Genomic DNA, 19,203 nt, shown 5'->3' with positions numbered 1-19,203 from the left:
AGTGAGTCATGACACAGCAGAACACCCGAGACCAGTGGTTGGCACCGAGGAAGCACACCCCAGATGAGGACAGTCGTTGTCCCTCAGATAGTTTAAGATTTTATTCTTTTAGAAATGTTTTATTAACTTTTTGTGTTTTTTTTTTTTTTTAATTTAGGGCTGCTCCTGCGGCATATGGAGATGCCCAGGCTAGGGGTTGAATCAGAGGAGCAGCTGCAGGCCTACACCACAGCCACAGCACCAGGATCCTAACCTCATCTGCAACCTACACCACAACTTCTGGCAATGGTGGATCCTTAACCCACTGACTGGGGCCAGGGATGGAACCCACAACCTCAAGGATACGAGTTGGGTGCATTACTGCTGAGCCACAGCGGGAAACACCAGATATTCCAAGATTTTTATAAATGAGGAAAAGCATTGTAAATTTAGTGCTCTCTAAAAACTATATTCCAGTTAAAGAGCAGCTGGTTTCTCTGGTTGTCATATCATATGCCATTAGTCATATAGAAAACAGACAAATGCTGCGGAGAGCAACTTATCAATGCAGAATTATCTTTTATCGATAATTTTATAGATAACTTTGTATATACATTTATAGAGAATGTTATAGATAATTCTCCGTGACACAGTTTTAACCACCCAAGCTCAGTGCTTACCTACTTCATTTAAAAATCAACAGTTTAAAAACCAAAGTGTTGGAGTTCCTGTCGTGGCTCAGTGGAAATGAATCTAACTAGCATGGATGAGGACACAAGTTCGATCCCTGGCCTTGCTCAGTGGGTTAAGGATCTGGTGTTGCCGTGAGATGTAGTGTCAGTCGCAGACATGGCTCGGATCCAGCGTTGCTGTGGCTGTGGCTGTGGTGTAGGCCAGCAGCTACAGCTCCCAGACCCCTAGCCTCCATATGCCACGGGTGCAGCCCTAAAAAGACAAAACAAACCAAAAAAACCCCAAAGAATAAAACCTTGAACCACACCTCCAAAGGCCTGGTCCTTCACAAGTGTAATTGTTATAGTTATCTGTGTAAGTATTTGTTCACTTCTTCCTCTTTACATGAAGTCAGTAAAGCTTCCTGAAGTTCAAGGCCATGCAGGTGCCAAATGTGTAGAATTCACTTATTGTTAGGTTTGCCGAGGGAGGAACACGCAAGGCCTAGGTGGTAAAGCAGAAGAGATTTATGAAGACATCAGAGGGCACGGGCTGAGCTCAAGACAGCACCAGCCCTGACTGTGAGGAGGTGCTGGGCTTATAAAGATCTGTGGCTGGATAGAGTTCCTGGTTGGAACTTGTGGCAGGAAGGACGAAGGTGGAGGAGGGGGAAGATCAAGGGAGGGGTAGGTGGGGAGGGGTAGGTGGGGTTGAGTCCTGTGACAGAGGGCAGTTAATCCTTGTAGGTGGTTAATCTAGGCTCCACATTCTGGGAAAAGGTGTAGATCTTGTGCCGGCCATAGCCATGTCTGCAGCAGGTCTCCAAGGTCAACAGTCAAGACCAAGGTGGAGGTCTGTCTCCCTCCTGGGAACCTATCACTTAGTAGTATGCATTTAGAATCAGGTTGGTGGACCCTTCATTCTTATCAAATGTTTTGTCATTTGTTCTGCCCACAGTCCCTGGCTGGATTCCCTTCCACCAGCTTACTGGAGAGCACTGGGTTGAGTAAGAAGAGATGAATTTGAGACTTGCCCCCCACCCCCATTGACCAGTACTTGGCATACCCTCCCAACCCTGCAGTTTTTTGCACTGTAGGGGAGATGTGATGTAAAAATGTCGGGCTTTGAAATGGTGAAAGTGGAATTTCACCAGAAATTCCTTTGAGGACAGCTCCTGGATGTTAAAATGAAGACTGATGTCCACATAGGACAGAATGTGAACTCGAAATATTTTATTTTTGCAATTTACACTCTCTCCTTACCTTGGTACATCATTTTGAAACAAACTTCCCCTCCCCACTCTCCCCAGCAATCCCATTCAAGAATGATGCACTACTGAGCTGTGATGTTTGCAGAAGTGTTTTCTGAGCATTGGCAGCTGAACTAAAAGCATCCTTGCTATTTTGTTCTTGCTATTGCACATGGGATAACGGCTCTCACCTGCTAACCCCCCTAGCAGAAAATCCGCCTGCCAAACAATAGCTTGCAAACACATCAGGGCACTCAGTGTGTGAGCCATAAAGGAGTCAGTGAGCAGGGCATGGGGGTCAGCCTGCTGTTGGGGGCAGGCTGTTTTTATAGGCATGTCCCTTTTGTGAAGGATGTAACCTTTGTGCTGCAGTCCGTACCAGGCTGCCCATCATTTATTTACTTGCTATCCTTGAACTCACAGGGGGTATTTTTCCTCCAGCCATAAATGGGTTGGTGTGAGAGCGGCTTCTCCTGCTGTGGGGCTCACTTCTGCACGAAGGCCCCTTTGTTAATCTTTTTTGCAAAATAAGGCAGTTTTCTGTCGAAGAGAAAGCCGTCATTAATTTTTCATAAGAGCAGCAAAGTTGTGAATAGCCGAGGACCTCTTGAATAAAGAGCTTAGAGGTTCCAAAGAGAGACGAATAACAAAGCCCAGGGGAAAAAGAAAAAGTGTATTCTAAGAGTATTTATCATCCTCCCCCACCCCACCCCCAAGCCCTGGTAAAGAAGGAAGAAGCCGTTTATGCGTTTCTGCGAGCTAACCGGTCTTCAAATCTCAGGAACCTTCATTTTAATCCTTATCAGTGCCTTTTTAAGTGAATAATACAGTGACCTTCAGCTTTGCCCTAGATTATGTGAGGTTGATTCCTAAAGACGGCTTTAGTTTTTTAAATTAAGGCAGAAGCTATATGTATTCTACTCAATTCTGGCATTAGAGTTATCCCAAGTGTGGCATTTATGTTCTTTCTCTTCTTTGGTATAAATAAATATCAAAGGAGGAAAACCAGTGTGAACTCTACGAGGAATAATAAACTAAACTAAGATGGCATTGATTTTGTTCAGGGTGTCTAAATGCGTTTTTATGGTTGTGTATGTTTATGGCTTCTTCACACAAGTGACATGAATTCTGGGCAATTAAAAAGGACATGAATTTCAAGACATTTAGGGAGAGGATCTGCCTTCTAACAGCTCCGCATTTTGCCACGTGGTGGTTCTTGAGGAAAACGCTGCAGATTTCAGGCCTCCACCTTCAGAAACTGGAGAAGTGATTGCCCTTTTGTATTGTTTTACAATATTATTACCAGGAGACCACATTAGGGGGCTTTATTTGGGCTGCTGAAGTGCTGTGGGTGGACATAGCAATTTAATACAGAAGCCGAGGGATCCCTTTCCACTGCATGCGGATTTTCTTTTTGAATTTTCTCCAGTCAGGGGTTCTTGGACTGTGGCTTTGCATCTTGTTAGTGAGATCTCAGCCTTCTGTCCTTTGGAGTGGAGGGTGACATAGGCCCCAGGAGCCGGGGAGCCCTGCAAGGTCACAGAGAGGATTCCTTTATAAAGGAATAAAGGGGACCTCTGCCCCACGTGGACAGCCTCCCACAGGATGAATTAAGACAACTGATTTTCTTGTGAATTTCAATAACAGATAGACACTCCCCACGCTGCTGGTCTCACTTCTCTGTCCTTTCTCTTAATTCTTCTCGGGGCATTACTGCTATTCTTTTAAATTGTTTGGGGGGTATCCTCTAAATTATTCAAGTCACACAGAAATATCAACTCCTTAAAAAATTAAAACATTATGGGGGAGTTCCTGTCGTGGCTCAGTGGTTAACGAATCCGACTAGGAACCATGAGGTTGCGGGTGGTTAACGAATCCAACTAGGAACCATGAGGTTGCGGGTTCGATCCCTGGCCTTGCTCAGTGGGTTAAGGATCCGGCGTTGCCACGAGCTGTGGTGGAGGTCGCAGACCTGGCTCGGATCCCACCTTGCTGTGGCTCTGGCATAGGCCAGCGGCTACAGCTCCTAGACCCCTAGCCTGAGTGGCCCTAGAAAAGACAAAAAGACCAAAAAAAAAAAAAAAAAATCAAACATTACAGGTAAGTTAGAGTGGTCTTGGACCCCCCCACACCCTGCCCTCCACTGTATCCTCTGAAATGGTTTTCATATTTTTAGCACAGTGCCTGTGATTCAATTGCATTAAAAAAAAACTAGACAGCATTGTTGTAAAAAGATTTCCCCCCTCTGCAACTAGCTTTTTCATTCATTAATATTTCTTGGAGATCCTTCCAGGTTAATCCATACGGATCGACTTCATTTAATTGCTTCATAACATCTCATGGTGTGCCTGTGCTGTAGTTATTTAGCTTTTCTTCTATACGGGGGCATTTAACTGTTTCTCCAGTTTTCCACTATGAAAAATGCTGCAGTAGTCTATGACTTCTGGGCCATAGAAATGCTTCTTTAGATTTATACCTACAGGAGGGCCAGAGAATATGCACATTTTACAGTTTAATAGATGGGGCCAAATTGCTCTTCAAAGCTTAGAGGTACCAATTTACACTCCGACCTGCAGGGGATGAGGGTTGGTGTTTTCCTGCATCCTCACCAACTCTTAATATGATCAGAACTTCAAATGTGTGCTTCTTTAATGGGCGAAAAATGGTGTCTCATTATTCTTATGTACCTTTTTCTTGTTCCTAATGAGATTGAACCACTTGTCATATGTTTATTGGCTATTGGCATTCTCTCCCTATAATCTGCTTATTCCAACACTTCGCCTTTTTCGGTTGGGTTATTTGTCATATTGACTTGTTGAAGTTTTATGTGTGTGTACACATATATATTCACAGTATAGATACTCTGTATCTATGGTAATCTTTTATCTATTAGATATGTGTTGCAATCGCCTAGAATATGGTTTATGTTTTAAATTTGCTTATGAATGTCTCTTTTGTCACCATTGTTTTGGACATGCACTTGCTTTTCTCAATCTTAATTTTTCTTTTCCACAAACTTCCTTGTAAACATTCATTGATTATCATCCTGAGCTGCTGCTGCTGCTTCTTCTTTTTTTTTTTTTTTCTTTTTCTTTTTAGGGCCGCACCTGCAGCATATAGAAGTTCCCAGGCTAGGGGAATCAGAGCCACAGCTGCAGCCCACATCACAGCCATAGCAACACCCGATCTGTGACCTACGCTGCAGCTTGTGGCAACATTGGATCCCTAACCCACTGATTAAGGCCAGGGATCGAACCCACATCCTCAAAGATATTAGTCGGGTTCTTAACCCCCTGAGCCACAATGGGAACTCCCTGAGCTTCTACTCAGGGAGTTCATTACACTACATTACATTACAGGTTACATTTACAAATAATCCTATCCAGGTGCTGTTCCGAGCTGAGACTTCTGTGATGACTTTGTAACCATCTACCACGCACAGTTATAGGAGAAGCTCCTGTGGGGAAACAGTAGTAACTGCTACAAAAATCCATTTGCTGCTGCCTGGCTTGGATGTGAATCTTCTCTTCCACATGTTCATCTGGGTTGAGGGCTTGACATTTGAGGGAACATATATGTGGAGTTGGTGGTACAATCATATGTGGGAGGTGATTTGGTTTTTTTTTTTTTTTAAGCTGTAATTGGGAGGGGTGGAAAAAAACAGCTCAGCAATTTACCCGCCATCTATTTTTCAGAAACTGTGAGCCTACAACTCCCAAGGCTGTCTTCTAGGTTTTATTGTACACTTCAAATTGGGATATATCTCACAACAGTTGCATTTAATTGGGAGATTATGAAAAAGCATGACCAAATTCAAAATTTTTCATCCAGAAAATGCTGTCTGTGGTCAGCCTAAGTAAAGCTATTTCTTCCTTCTTGTTTTTTTGGTCCTGCAAGGAGCTATATTAAGAAGGTAAACCAGGACGGGGCTTTGAGAGACTGGTGTTCCTCGAATCTCAGTGACTTAGAAACCACTTCTACCAGTGTTACCATAACTTTCCTCTTATGCTATTATTTATTTAATATTCTTCTTAAATCTCCTACTTTTTATTTTATTTTATTTTACTTTCTTTGTCTTTTTGCCTTTTCCAGGGTGGCTCCCACGGCATATGGAGGTTCCTAGGCTAAGAATCCAATCGGAGCCATAGCCACCAGCCTGCACCACAGCCACAGCAACGCGGGATCCAAGCCACATCTGCGACCTACACCACAGCTCACGGCAATGCTGGATCCTTAACCCACTGAGCAAGGCCAGGGATCGAACCCACAACCTCACGGTTCCTAGTCGGATTCGTTAACCACTGTGCCACGACAGGAACTCCCTCCTACTTTTTAATTGTAAATAAGTTTCTTTAAAAGGATAAATTTGGAGTTTCCATTGTGGCTCAGTAGGTTAAGGACCTGGCATAGTCTCTGGGAGGATGTGGGTTCGATCCCCGGCCTCACTCAGTGGGTTAAGGAGCCAGCGTTGCTGCCAGCTGCAGCATAGGTTGCAGATGCGGCTTGGATCCAGTGTTGCCATGGCTGTGATGTGAGTTGCAACTGCAGCTCCAATTCGACCCCTGACCTGGGAACTTCTATATGCTGCAGGTGCAGCCATTAAAAGAAAAAATAAAGAAAGAAATAAAGAAATTTAAACTTTGTTCCTACCACAATTTTCCACTTGTCATATCTAAAATAGACAGTATCCATGAAAATAAATACATTCACAGTAATTTTGTAGTGGTAAAATACTCCAAGTCTGAGGTCTGCTCTCTCTTGTTTAAAAGGGAAATTTAGCTCTCAAAAAAAAAAAAAAAATCACAAGAAGCATTTATTGAGACTTTAGTATGTACCAAACATCTTACATATATGTGTGTGTGTGTGTGTAATTGCCACTCTAAAGCCCATTAACAATTTCCAGGAAATAAAAATAGAAATTAAAATAGAATCTGGGTAATAAATATAAATAAATAAAGGAAAATTTAATAACAATTATATAGAGAGAAAACTGTTCAATGCATGATGGTACAAACTAAGATTTTTCTCCTTGACATTAATAGAATTAAGAGATAACTGCCATGGAGTAAATTTCTTTCTGTGCTGCATCAAAGCGTATTGGGAATCACATTAGGAAAACATTGGTATGGGAATGGAACTAGAGACTCTCATACTGAGTAGAGTAAGTCAGAAAGAGAAAGACAAATACCGTATGACATCACGTATATCTGGAATCTAATATACGGCACAAAGGAACCCTTCTACAGAAAAGAAAATCATGCACTTGGAGAACAGACTTGCGGTTGCCAAGGGGGAAGGGGAGGGAGTGGGATGGACTGGGAGCTTGGGGTAAATAGATGCAGACTGTTGCCTTTGGGATGGATCAGCAATGGGATCCTGCTGTGTAGCACTGGGAACTCTGTCTGGTCACTTATGATGAAACATGTAATGGGAGAAAAAAGAATGTATACATGTATGTGTAACTGGGTCACCCTGCTGTACAGTAGAAAAAAATAATAAAAGGCTAAAAATAATGATAATAATAACAAATAGAAAGTTGTCCAAAATATACTCAATAGGGAGTTCCCATTGTGGCTCAGTGGAAACGAACCAAACTAGCATCCATGAGGATGCAGGTTCTACCTTTGGCCTCCATCAGGATCCGGCGTTGCCATGAGCTGTGGTGTAGCCTAGCAACTGCAGCTTCAATTTGACCCCTAGCCTGGGAACCTGCATACGCTGCAGGTGACACCCTAAAAAGCAAATATACACCCATATATATATATCTAATTTTAATTGAATTTTATATATAATTCACTATTTTTCCTTTTTGGTCTAGAGTGAAACAGAGTATCCTTAGTTTAGGAGAAAGGGTATGCCATTCTCCACCACCCACCTCTCTAGTGATTCTGAGGTCAAGTTGTCACTGCCTCCAAAACACGGCCGCTGTCCCATCTCCCTTTAGAGTGCATGTGACTGAACACATCCTCTCAGGATGAGCTGATTGATGGTACAGAGCATGGGTGTGAGGTGACAGTTCTGTGTCTCCAGATCAGATATTCTAGGGGGTTTAGCTTGGTCCTAGACCAGTTAGCTTCATCTATGAGCCATCAAAGTCACACCGCAGCAAGGCTATTTGTCACAGGGAGCCTGGAGGGGGGAGGGAGGGAGGGGAGTAGAAACAGAGAAACAGAGAGGGAGAGAAGAAATACATTCAGTGGAATCCATGCACATTTTAGGAAGAAAACCACTGCCTACTGGCAGAGAAGTGGATTCAGGGGTAACACAATGGCCATATTTTGAAAAGTGCTGCTGTGTTACCCCTGAATCCACTTAACTTACCTTGGATCTGATGTCAACAGGTACCCAGTGTATTTTTAAAGTGGTATTTTGAAATCATGCATGTAGTTTAAAAATTAGGTACTACAAATAAGACTTTTAATGACTGTATTTATTTTCTACCCCACCATCCTCCTCCAATCATACTCCCCAAGGCAGCCTGTTCTAAATCTATTCTATTTATAAGCCTTCCGGTAGGAAGCTCCCCATTTCTGTATGATATGCTCATACTTTTATTTAGTAATTTACCACCTTTAAACAATGTCTATCAACTTCTTGCTGTGTTAGATGAGAATTTAATTATTGCCGTCACCGCTTCCCTTTTCCTCTTGCTTCATTTTGTTTTGGCAGTCGAGAGGTCTAATGCCTGTCTGATTTTCAGTCTTTTATAGGTGATCTGTTTATTCCCTGTGAAAACTTTTGGAAGTCTCTATTTTTATGGTTCTGAAATTTCACAATGATGTGTAAGAAGATATTGTGCTTAAGTGCTTCAGTTTTTTTTTTTTTTTTTTTTTTTTGTCTTTTTAGGGCTGCACCCACAACAGATGGAAGTTCGCAGGCTAGGGGTCAAATCGGAGCTGTAGTTGCCAGCCTACGTCACAGCCACAGCAATGCCAGATCCTTAACCCACTGAGCGAGGCCAGGGATCGAACCTGCATCCTCATGGATTCTAGTCACATTCATTTCTGCTGAGCCTGACAGTGTTTCATATTTTTATAAAAATGTCAGTTCATTCAGTTATCTTCAGCAATTTCTTAGTAGTCCACATCTTTTAATGGTGCTATGAATTTTTTAAAATTTCAGTTTCTGACAATTCATTGTTTATATAAATAAGATTGATGTTTGCATAGTTATCTCATATCCTGCAAACTTAAGCTCACATATTAGTTATAGACACATTTTTGTACACACATTCTATTAGATTTTCTATATTGACAATCATGTTACCTTTAAATAAAGATAGTTTTTCTTCTTTCCAATCTGGTCTTTTACTTCTTTTACTTAATTTATTCTATTGGCCACACTGCACTATTGAGTAGAAGCGAGAGTGGACATTTTTGTCTTGTTTCTGATCTTAGGGGAAACAGTCCCTCTGTCACTCTTAAGTATGCTGTTAGTGTAGGTTTTTTGTAGATGCCCTTTATCATATTGGGGAATTTCCCTTAATTCCTAGTTAGTTCATGGAGAACTCTTATCAGAAATGTATGTTAAATTTTGTCAAAGCCTTTTCTTTATCTATTAAGATGGCCCAATATTTTTTTCTTTAGAGCTTAACATAGTGAGTTATAGGTAGTTCCCATTGTGGCTCAGCTGTAATGACCTGACTAGGATCCACGAGGACACGGGTTCCATCCCTGGCCCTGCTCAGTGGGTCAGGGATCTGACGTTGCCGTGAGCTGTGGTGCAGGTCACAGACGTGGCTCGGATCCTGTGTTGCTATTGCTGTGGCTGTGGCGTAGTTGGGCAACTACGCTCTGATTTGAACCCTAACCTGGGAACTTCCATATACTACAGGTGAGGCCCTAAAAGACTGAAAAAGAAAAAAATAGTGAATTATATGTAAAATTAAAATTAAATACATATATGTATATGTGTGTGTATGTGTGTGTGTGTGTGTGTGTGTATATATATATATATATATATATTTGCTTTTTAGGGTGTCACCTGTAGCATATGGAGTTTCCCAGGTCAAATCAGAGCTACAGCTGCTGGCCTACACCACAGCCACAGCAACGCAGGATCCGAGGCTTGTCTGCAACCTACACCATAGCTCATGGCAACGCCGGATCCTTAACCCACTGATGGAGGCCAAAGGTAGAACCTGCATCCTCATGGATGCTAGTTCGGTTCGTTTCCACTGAGCCACAATGGGAACTCCCTATTGAGTATATTTTGGACAACTTTCTATTTGTTATTATTATCATTATTTTTAGCCTTTTATTATTTTTTTCTACTGTACAGCAGGGTGACCCAGTTACACATACATGTATACATTCTTTTTTCTCCCATTACATGTTTCATCATAAGTGACCAGACAGAGTTCCCAGTGCTACACAGCAGGATCCCATTGCTGATCCATCCCAAAGGCAACAGTCTGCATCTATTTACCCCAAGCTCCCAGTCCATCCCACTCCCTCCCCTTCCCCCTTGGCAACCGCAAGTCTGTTCTCCAAGTGCATGATTTTCTTTTCTGTAGAAGGGTTCCTTTGTGCCGTATATTAGATTCCAGATATACGTGATGTCATATGGTATTTGTCTTTCTCTTTCTGACTTACTCTACTCAGTATGAAAGTCTCCAGTTCCATCCATGTTACTGCAAATGGCATTATTTTGTTCTTTTTTATGGCTGAGTAGTATTCCATTGTGTATATATTCCATATCTTCCTAATCCAATCATCTGTCAGTGGACATTTGGGTTGTTTTCCTGTCTTGGCTATTGTGAATAGTGCTGCAATGAACATGCAGGTTCATGTGTCTTTTTTAAGGAAAGTTTTGTCCAAATGTATGCCCAAGAGTGGGATTGCTGAGCCATATGGTAGTTCTATATATGGTTTTCTAAGGTACCTCCATACTGTTCTTCATAGTGGTTGTACTGGCTTACATTCCCACCAACAATGCAGGAGGGTTCCCTTTTCTCCACACCCCCTCCAGCATTTGTTATTTGTGGACTTATTAATGATGACCATTCTGACTGTTGTGAGGTGGTATCTCATGGTAGTTTTGATTTGCATTTCTCTAATAATCAGTGATGTTGAGCATTGTTTCAAGTGCTTGTTGGCCATCTGTATATTTGTTATTTTTTTAATTCCATTATGACCAGAGAATATACTTGGTGTGACTGGGATCCTCTTTAATTTTCTGAGGCTTGTTTTATAGCCCATAGTATGGCCTATCCTTGTAAATGTTCATGTGCTCATTAAAAGAATGTTAATTCTGCTCTTGTTGGGTAAAATATCCTATAATGTCAGTTAAATAAGTTGTTTGATAGTGTTGTTTAGCTATCCTATTTCCTTATTGGTTTTCTGTCTATTCAGCCTATATATTATTGAGACAGAATTATCCACATATCTGACTAGAATATATATTTATATATAAACAAAATCACTTTACTGTACAGAAGAAATTAACACAACATTGTAAATCAACTATATTTCAATATGATTTAAAAATGTATAAGACTATATTTGTGGATTAGTCAAATTAAACAATTATTCCAGTTTTTGTTTCTTGCATTTTGAAGCTCTGTTATTAGGTACAAAGACATTTATGACTTGTGATTGTGCTGTGACTTTTGATGAATTGAACCATTTATCACTATGAGATGACAGTCTTCATCCCAGGTAATACTCTTTGTTCTGAAATCTCCCTTGTCTGATGTTAATATAGCTCTCTGTTGATTGGTGTTAGCATGGTATCTTTTTTTCAATCTTCAAACTTTTAACATATTTGTGCCATTTTGTTTGGGGTGTCTTGCTTATAGGCAATGTATAATTGAGTTTTGCTTTTTTATTCAATCTATGCCTTTTAATTGTTAAATTTAGACCATGTATATTTAATGTGATATGTGATGTGATTAGGTTTAAGTGCTATTTATTTTCTATTTGTCCCATCCTCTCTGTTCCTTTTTTCTCTTTTCTTCTTCTATTTTGGATCACTTGAACATTTTTTACAATTCCATTTTGTGTCTGTCATTGGCTTATCAGCTATAACTTTGTTATTTTAGTTGTGTGTGTGTGTGTGTGTGTGTGTGTGTGTGTGTGTGTAGTTTATCACAGTCTCCATCCAAATAATTTTATATTATGTCATATATGTAACAGTCTTGCAATAGTATATTTCTATTTCTCCTCTTTCAACCTTCTTCACCATTATTGCCACACATTTAACCTCTACAGATGTTACAAACCCCACATTAGTTTATTATTTTTGTTAAGACAATTATCTTTTAAAGAGTTTTTTTTTTAATTAGGGGCAAATTTTATTTATGTAGCCATTAACATCTTCATTCCTTTGTGTCGATTCCCATTTTCATCTGATATCATTATCTTCTATGTAAAGAATTTTCGTTAACATTTCTTGCAGTGCACTCTGCTGGTAATGAATTCTTTTAACTTCTGTATGTCTGAAAAACTATTTACCTTTAAAAAAAATTATAATGCCAGATTTTATTGCTAAGAAACTGAATGAGGTGTCCAATTGAGTTGAAAACTTGTGTCCACACAAAACCCTGCACATGAATGTTTTAGCAGCTTTACTCAGAATTGCTAAAACGTGGGAGCAACCAAGATGTCTTTCAGTAGTGAATAAACTTTAGTACATTCATACAATGGAATATTATTCAGAAATAAAAATAAATGAGCTGTCAAACCACAGAAAGATATAGAGGAAGCTTAAATGTATACTACTAAGTGAAAGAAGCTGATCTGAAAAGGTTACATATTGTATGATTCCAATGATATGACATTCAGGAAAATTCAAAGCTATGGAGGCAGTAAGAGATCAGTGGTTGCCAAGGATTAGCAGGAAAGGAGGGATGAATAGGCAGATCACAGGTTATTTTTAGGGCAGTGAAACTATTTTGTGTGATACTGTAATAGTGGACACATGTCATTATACATTTGTCAAAACCCATAGAATGTACAACACAAAGAATTAACATAATAACTGTGAACTTTAGTTAATAATAGTATAGGAATAATGGCTCATCAGTTGTAAAATGTATACCACACTAATAAACTAATAATAGGGTGAACTGGGGTGAGGAATGTACAGGAACTCCATGCTTTAGCTCAAATTTCCTGTAAACCTAAAACTAATTTTTAAAATCCATTAACTGTTTTTTTAAAAAACTGAGTAAAGAAATATACATAGTAGTTTTATAGTATAACTCTTATATAACTCTGGATTCAAATCCTGACTTTGCCATTTAAAAATTTTGTAACTTTGGGGCAAGTAGCTTAATCTGTGTCTCAGTTTCCCCATGTATAAAATAGGGACAATAATAGAATCTTCTTCATAGAGTTAATGATATGTGAAGCCTTTAAACAGAGACCAGTATGTAATAAACAAAGAAGTGATACCTACTGTTAGTATTATTTGTTCACAGGTGCTCACTTGAAGAAGAAAGTCTTGACACATTTTAGAAACAACTCCTTGCATACACTCTACATGAAAAGTGGAGTCTTAAGTATGAGAATTTTCATGTGAGGATACAAATTGTGCCAATCTGGTATCATTGCCATTTTCCATGTTAAATTCCTGGCTTTGGTACTGCCTGATTTGATGATGTTGACTGTGGTGGCATTTGTTTTTGTACTGTTTAGTTTCATGTCCTTCAAGATAAATATTACTGGGCATTCCCATTGTGCAGTAGGTTAAGAATCCAACTACAGTGACTTGGATTGCTGTGGAGGCATGGGTTCAATCCCCAGCCCAGCACAGTGGGTTAAGGATCCAGTGCTGCTGCACTTGCAGCATAGGTAGGAGTCAGTCCCTGGCCTGGGAACTTCCATATGTCATGGGTGTGACCCTAAACTTAAAAAAAAAAAAAAGAAGGTAAAATATTTCTGATTTCTGTAAAGTAATTAGCTTGTTAACAACCACCAGCTTCCCACCAGATTACTGCTCTGGGCAAGCACCAGGCTACTGAACATCTCGTTGGAGCTGGTTCTGCCTCCCTGTGCCATTCAGCTGTAAGGATCTCAGCATGTTTCTTGTGCTCGGGACTCGTTGAGCTTCATGGATCTGTGATCAGAAGTTTTTAGCCATTAGTTCTTCAAATTATTTTCCATCCTGAATTTCAGGGACTCCAATTTCCTATGTATTAGGCTGATTGAAATTATCCCACAGTTCACTGATGCTCTGCTCATTTTATAAAATTCTCTTTCTCCTGGTCTTTCATTCTGAATGCCTTCTATTCCATGTCTTCAAGTTTTCTTCCATTAACGCTATCTAGTGTAATTCTTATCTTAGATGTTGTAGTTTGCTTGAAAGATGTGTGAGGTAGGACCAAAGAAGTGTTTGGTTTGAAGGTAATTGTTCCTCACAGTTGAGCCAGACTGTCTTGGGTATGTACACAAGACCCAGCAAATCTTGAGGTTTCCAAACTGAGTGGTTGGGAAGAGGCACGATTTACAAGTCTGAATAAGCGGAGTCAATACTCTTCTCCAATCCTTTTTGTATGCTTTTTCACCTGCCTTGGGCAATTTCCTCCCCAGCATGCACTTTTCAGTCCTCAGCTGAATGCTCAAAGAGGCCCATCTCCAGGTCCTGGAGTTCTCTCACTGTTCAACTCTCTCCTCTCCAGGACTCTTCTCTGTAAACTCTAGCTGCCTGCATCTCCTCCAGCACTCAGCTTCAACCACTCAACTCCAGGAGTCCACCAGGCTCCACCTGGGTTTTCCTCTTTGTGCTGTGGCCTGGCACCTCCCTCATGCATCATTAGGGTTCATCTCATTTGTTTCCCTGTTCTCAAGGATCACTCTTGTGTGTAGGCCAATGTCCAGTGTCTTGCATCCTGTTTTTTCATATATTTTGTACTTTTTTTTTTTTGGTTGTTTTAGATGGGAGGTTAAGTCAAGACCCTGTTACTCCATTTTGGCCAGAGGTAGGAATTGGCATTTACTCTCATTCTAGTGGGTTTCAGTCAAGAGAGGAAATGATGCATGTCCTCATTCCACCATATTGACTCAGAAACACACTGCACATTTTAAAAAAAAAATGCTGCTTCTGGTGCTGCTGGAGTCTAATAGCTCCTCTATTAACAGGAGCTCATGGCTTTGTAATTAATTATTCAAAGTTATCATCTCAGGATGGATTTCTCGAGGAGAGTAGACCATGTCTCTCTCATGTTGGGGTTATTCTCATTTGGAGCCATATAAATGCTTGATGAGTATATGAGTGAGGGGGTGACATTCTTATTGGCAAGGTTGAAAATGTAAGGAATCAGAACTGAAGGTAAAGGTGCCTATCATTAAAATCTTTGTGGGGAAATGCAGTTTATTCTTCAAGACGTTATTCTTTTAGGTTGCAGCTTATTTGGAACTGTTAACATTAGCACCTTTGTAGCAGGAAACACTTCTTTAATACGCTGTCACACATTGTTCTGATAGAATGTGTCTGCACACTTGGGGGAATTTTATTTGTGGCCATTTATCCTGGTTGTTTTCTAATCTGATCTTGGTGTGAAAATTATTGTGAAATAACAGAAAAATATACCTTTCCAATTCATCTAGTCTCTTGTTTTATTTTTGCGTAATGTCAATTGAATCCTTTAAGGGACCCTTAAGTTTCAATGTATAATTAAAAAGACAAGTGGTCATATTTGAAAGCCAATTATCCTTAATTTTTTCTTTTTCTAGAGAGTGTGGAACTGTATCATATATTCATGAAATCTTCCAAAGATTTAGAAGCTGAGAAATTTGAGTTAATCAAATATGTCACTTACTAATTCCTTGGCTTATAAAGGCAGCATAGCATCATGACCTCATATACTGTGGATGCTGATTGCCTATGTACAGCTTCACCTCTTACAGTAGTGTGACCTTGGGCAAGTCACTCAATCCCTCTAAGCCTCAGTTTTCTCATCTGTAAAATAAGATAACAACAGTATTTTCTCAGGTTTTTTTGAAGATTAGGTTGGATTATTGCTTGTGAAATTCTTTAAATGGTGCCTGAGCGATAGTAAGCATTCTATGAGCATTAATAAATTAAAAATAAGATGAAATGAAATAGAATAAAGACAAAGCTTTACTCCATCTCTCATCATTTTATCTCATCTGCCTTTCCAAAGAGGTAAAAATTTCACTCTCTCTCTTATCAAAATATTTCCTACTTTAACTGGCTGCATTTTTGGAAATTAGTTGAATATTGAAGGAAAAAGAACCTTTCCTAGTGTCCTTTTCTAGATCTTTTATGCAGCCATGATTCCTGTCTCCCCGCCTGTTTCACTGGGTTGTGTTTAGCAGGATTTTTTCTTGGTACTTTCATCTTTCCTTTGGTAGCAACCTTCAGTTTTCCTCATTTTTACTTTAAATTCTGCCTTTTAACTGCCCCCTTTTCATCATCAAGTTGATACAAGAATATTGAATATCTACTCTCACCTTTGTTATGTAGCTGTTACCTGGGACACGATATCATAAATATCTTTTCCAACCTCGTTGAGTTCCTTCCTAATTTAACATCTTTATTTTCTATCATGTTCCAATTTCACAGGTACCTAAGCCTTGCAGAATTATTTCAAGTTGTGACAGACATGCTTTTGACTTATCATTCCTTTTCCATTTTTAAGTTATTTAGCTGTTGCATTATTTAATTCGTTATTGTAATCTGGATTTATAACTACATTTATATTTATTTTATGTAATGAGGTTTATTATTTTCTTACTTATTTAATTTAATCACATTTAATACTATTTTATTATTTTGCATCATCTGTCTGGGTCATTATTGTTCTAGCATCTCAAGTCCAGATAACTAAGTTGTTAAGGAAGCTTAAGTAATAGGAAATGCTTGACTTTATTTTGTAAATATATGACTTTAGCTAGTGGCTTTTTGAAATTTATACTGACTTTTTTTTTTCTATTTCATGCCTTCGCTGGGGACATCTGTGCACAATGTTATATTCTTTTTTTTTGGCGACGCCTACAGCATGCAGACCTACAGTTCCACGACCAGGGATCCAACCTGCACCACAGCAGTGACAATGCCAGATCCTTACCCCACGGAGCCACCAGGGAACTCCACAATGTCATATGCTTATGTTTGTCTCTGGCTGGGATATTTGGGGCAAAGGAGGAAGATTCACAAGGGCTTTTCAGAAACAAAGATGAGTCTAAAACCCAAATCTCCCCATGAGAATTGTTGTCAGGGCTGCCCTGTCCTGTTCACCACTGGGGGACCTGACAGCCATCACAGGGGCATCTCAAATCACACTGCACATACCTCTGCCTGCCTCCCCCCACCGAGGCAATCACTGTTTTCATGTGTAGAGAGCAAAGTCTCTGTGGGTGTCTAGCTAGAGAGCAGGCTGCCTTCATCTCACAGCAGCCCCATGCAAGAGCAATTACTTGTCATGAGGATCAGAGAACATGTAGACTGAACTCCCATTTTGATGGGTCACCATTCCTAAATGAATCCTCCTGGCCGATTTGGACCCAACACTTTCAAAGTTGCTGTTATTACTGAAAACATACATGTAGGAAGAATAAGTCAAGAGAGGGTGATGAATTTTTTTGTTTGTTTGTTTAGCAGCTGCACCCACAGCATATGGAAGTTCCCTGGGCAGGGACTGAATCCAAGCCGCAGCTGCAGCAATGCCAGATCCTTTAACCCACTGTGCTGGGCCAAGGGTCAAACCTGCCCCTCCGCAGCAACCCAAACTGCTGCAGTCAGATTCTTAACCCACTGCACCACAGCGGGAACTCCAGAATGATCAAATTTTTGAATGCCTTTGGTTTAAATCATTTATTCTCTTGTGTGTATGTGGACACACACACACCCACCCCACAAATCCACATCCACTCTTGAGTATGTAACTATTCCCTAGATATGATTTTACCATTTCTTCTAACCTAACTTCTGTAGATCTTGCTGTGGTCCTTCTCTACACAAATTTGCTAAATATTTGGAGAAATAAGAGGGTCTTTTATGTCTGTTTAGTAGTTGATTTTGCTGGCTCTTAAGGCATTATCTTTTATAAATCCCTAAGTGTTAGAAGTGGGAAAAACCATCTTTCTTTTAAATTTAGCAAATAGCATTTACGTGCATATGTGCTTATGCCATCCACACACTTACACTGTAATAGAAATACCGTGGAAAAGCAAACCACAAGCTTTTAACACTGTCAGGCATGCGCTTTTCCCCCTCTCATCTCCTCCTGAAGAGATGTTTAGAAGAATGAGAGGCCTCTCTGGCTCTGCGTGTATAAGTCGTACCAGAAAAAAATGTCAACCCTTTTTTAGATGCAGGATCACACTATAATAAACGTGAATCTAAGCAATCACTCAAGTGCTTCCTAAGCAATGATTCCAGCTATGAGCACACACCTATCCTTCTTTTATTTAGTAAACGCCAATAAAGCTAATAAAAAAGACGGGCTATTTGCATGTTTCATATTTTTACTCAATATGGAGACGGGTGTTTGAAGAGTCTCATTCGGGAGCCAAGAAAGGTGAATAACGTTGATTTCCTGCCTCTCACGTGGTCTCTGTAGATTTTGAGAGCCATGTTTTGGGTATGGGATAAAGCTAGAAAGGTTTTGCTCGTACAGTGACCTCGGCATGCTGCTGGAGAAACCAAATGTGGCCTTTGGGAAATTGAAACCACTCTCCTCTTTTTTTTTTTGTCTTTTTGCTATATCCAGGGCCGCTCCCATGGCACAGGGAGGTTCCCAGGCTAGGGGTCTAATTGGAGCTGTAGCCACCAGCCTACACCAGAGCCACAGCAACGTGGGATCCAAGCCGCGTCTGTAACCTACACCATTGCTCACAGCAGCGCCAGATCCTTAACCCACTGAGCAAGGCCAGGGATCGAACCCACAACCTCATGGTTCCTAGTCAGATTCGTTAACTACTGTGCCACGATGGGAACTCCAAGCCACTCTCCTCTTGGAACAGGCTCTGTTCTAGGATGCTTCGTGTGAAGGGGTTGACTTACCACAGAGTAAAATGTCAAACCATCACATCCTTGGGTTATAAATAATTAGGACAGGATTTATGTTTTCAAAAACATTTGATTATTACGGTAAATAAATAGGGCACAGGGAAGAAAGTTAAGGCAGAGATGTGGGCTCTGGAATCAGAACACCTGGTTTTGGAGTTCCCATTGTGGCTCAGCAGGTTAAGAATCTGACATAGTCTCTGTGAGGATGTGGTTCGATCCCTGGCCTGTGTGGGTTAAGGATCCAGTGTTGCGGCAAACTGCAGCATAGGTCACAGATGTGGCTCAGATTCGGTATTGCTGTGGCTGTGGCTGTGGCATAGGCCTCC

The 19,203-nt window shown here is 40.3% G+C and overlaps 1 long non-coding RNA gene across 1 annotated transcript in view; it reads left to right on the top strand.

Annotated features, from left to right (window-relative positions):
• LOC146402303 (uncharacterized) overlaps positions 1-18,306 on the top strand; it is a 52,125-nt gene extending 33,819 nt beyond the window's left edge. The window contains exons 2-3 of the long non-coding RNA XR_014805938.1: positions 11,460-11,559; positions 16,865-18,306. This is a non-coding gene — a long non-coding RNA (uncharacterized LOC146402303). The remainder of the gene's footprint in view (positions 1-11,459; positions 11,560-16,864) is intronic.
• Positions 18,307-19,203: the final 897 nt, after the last annotated feature.

This window comes from Sus scrofa, chromosome 6, assembly GCF_054392235.1.
Source record: "Sus scrofa isolate SSC_HxYL_T2T_F1_AM1 chromosome 6, Sscrofa_HxYL_maternal_Yorkshire_Landrace_v2.0, whole genome shotgun sequence".
In the NCBI taxonomy this organism is placed as follows: Eukaryota; Metazoa; Chordata; class Mammalia; order Artiodactyla; family Suidae; genus Sus; species Sus scrofa.
The sequence above is the reverse complement of the archived record's forward strand: the minus strand, read 5'-3'. Positions and strand labels throughout refer to the sequence as shown.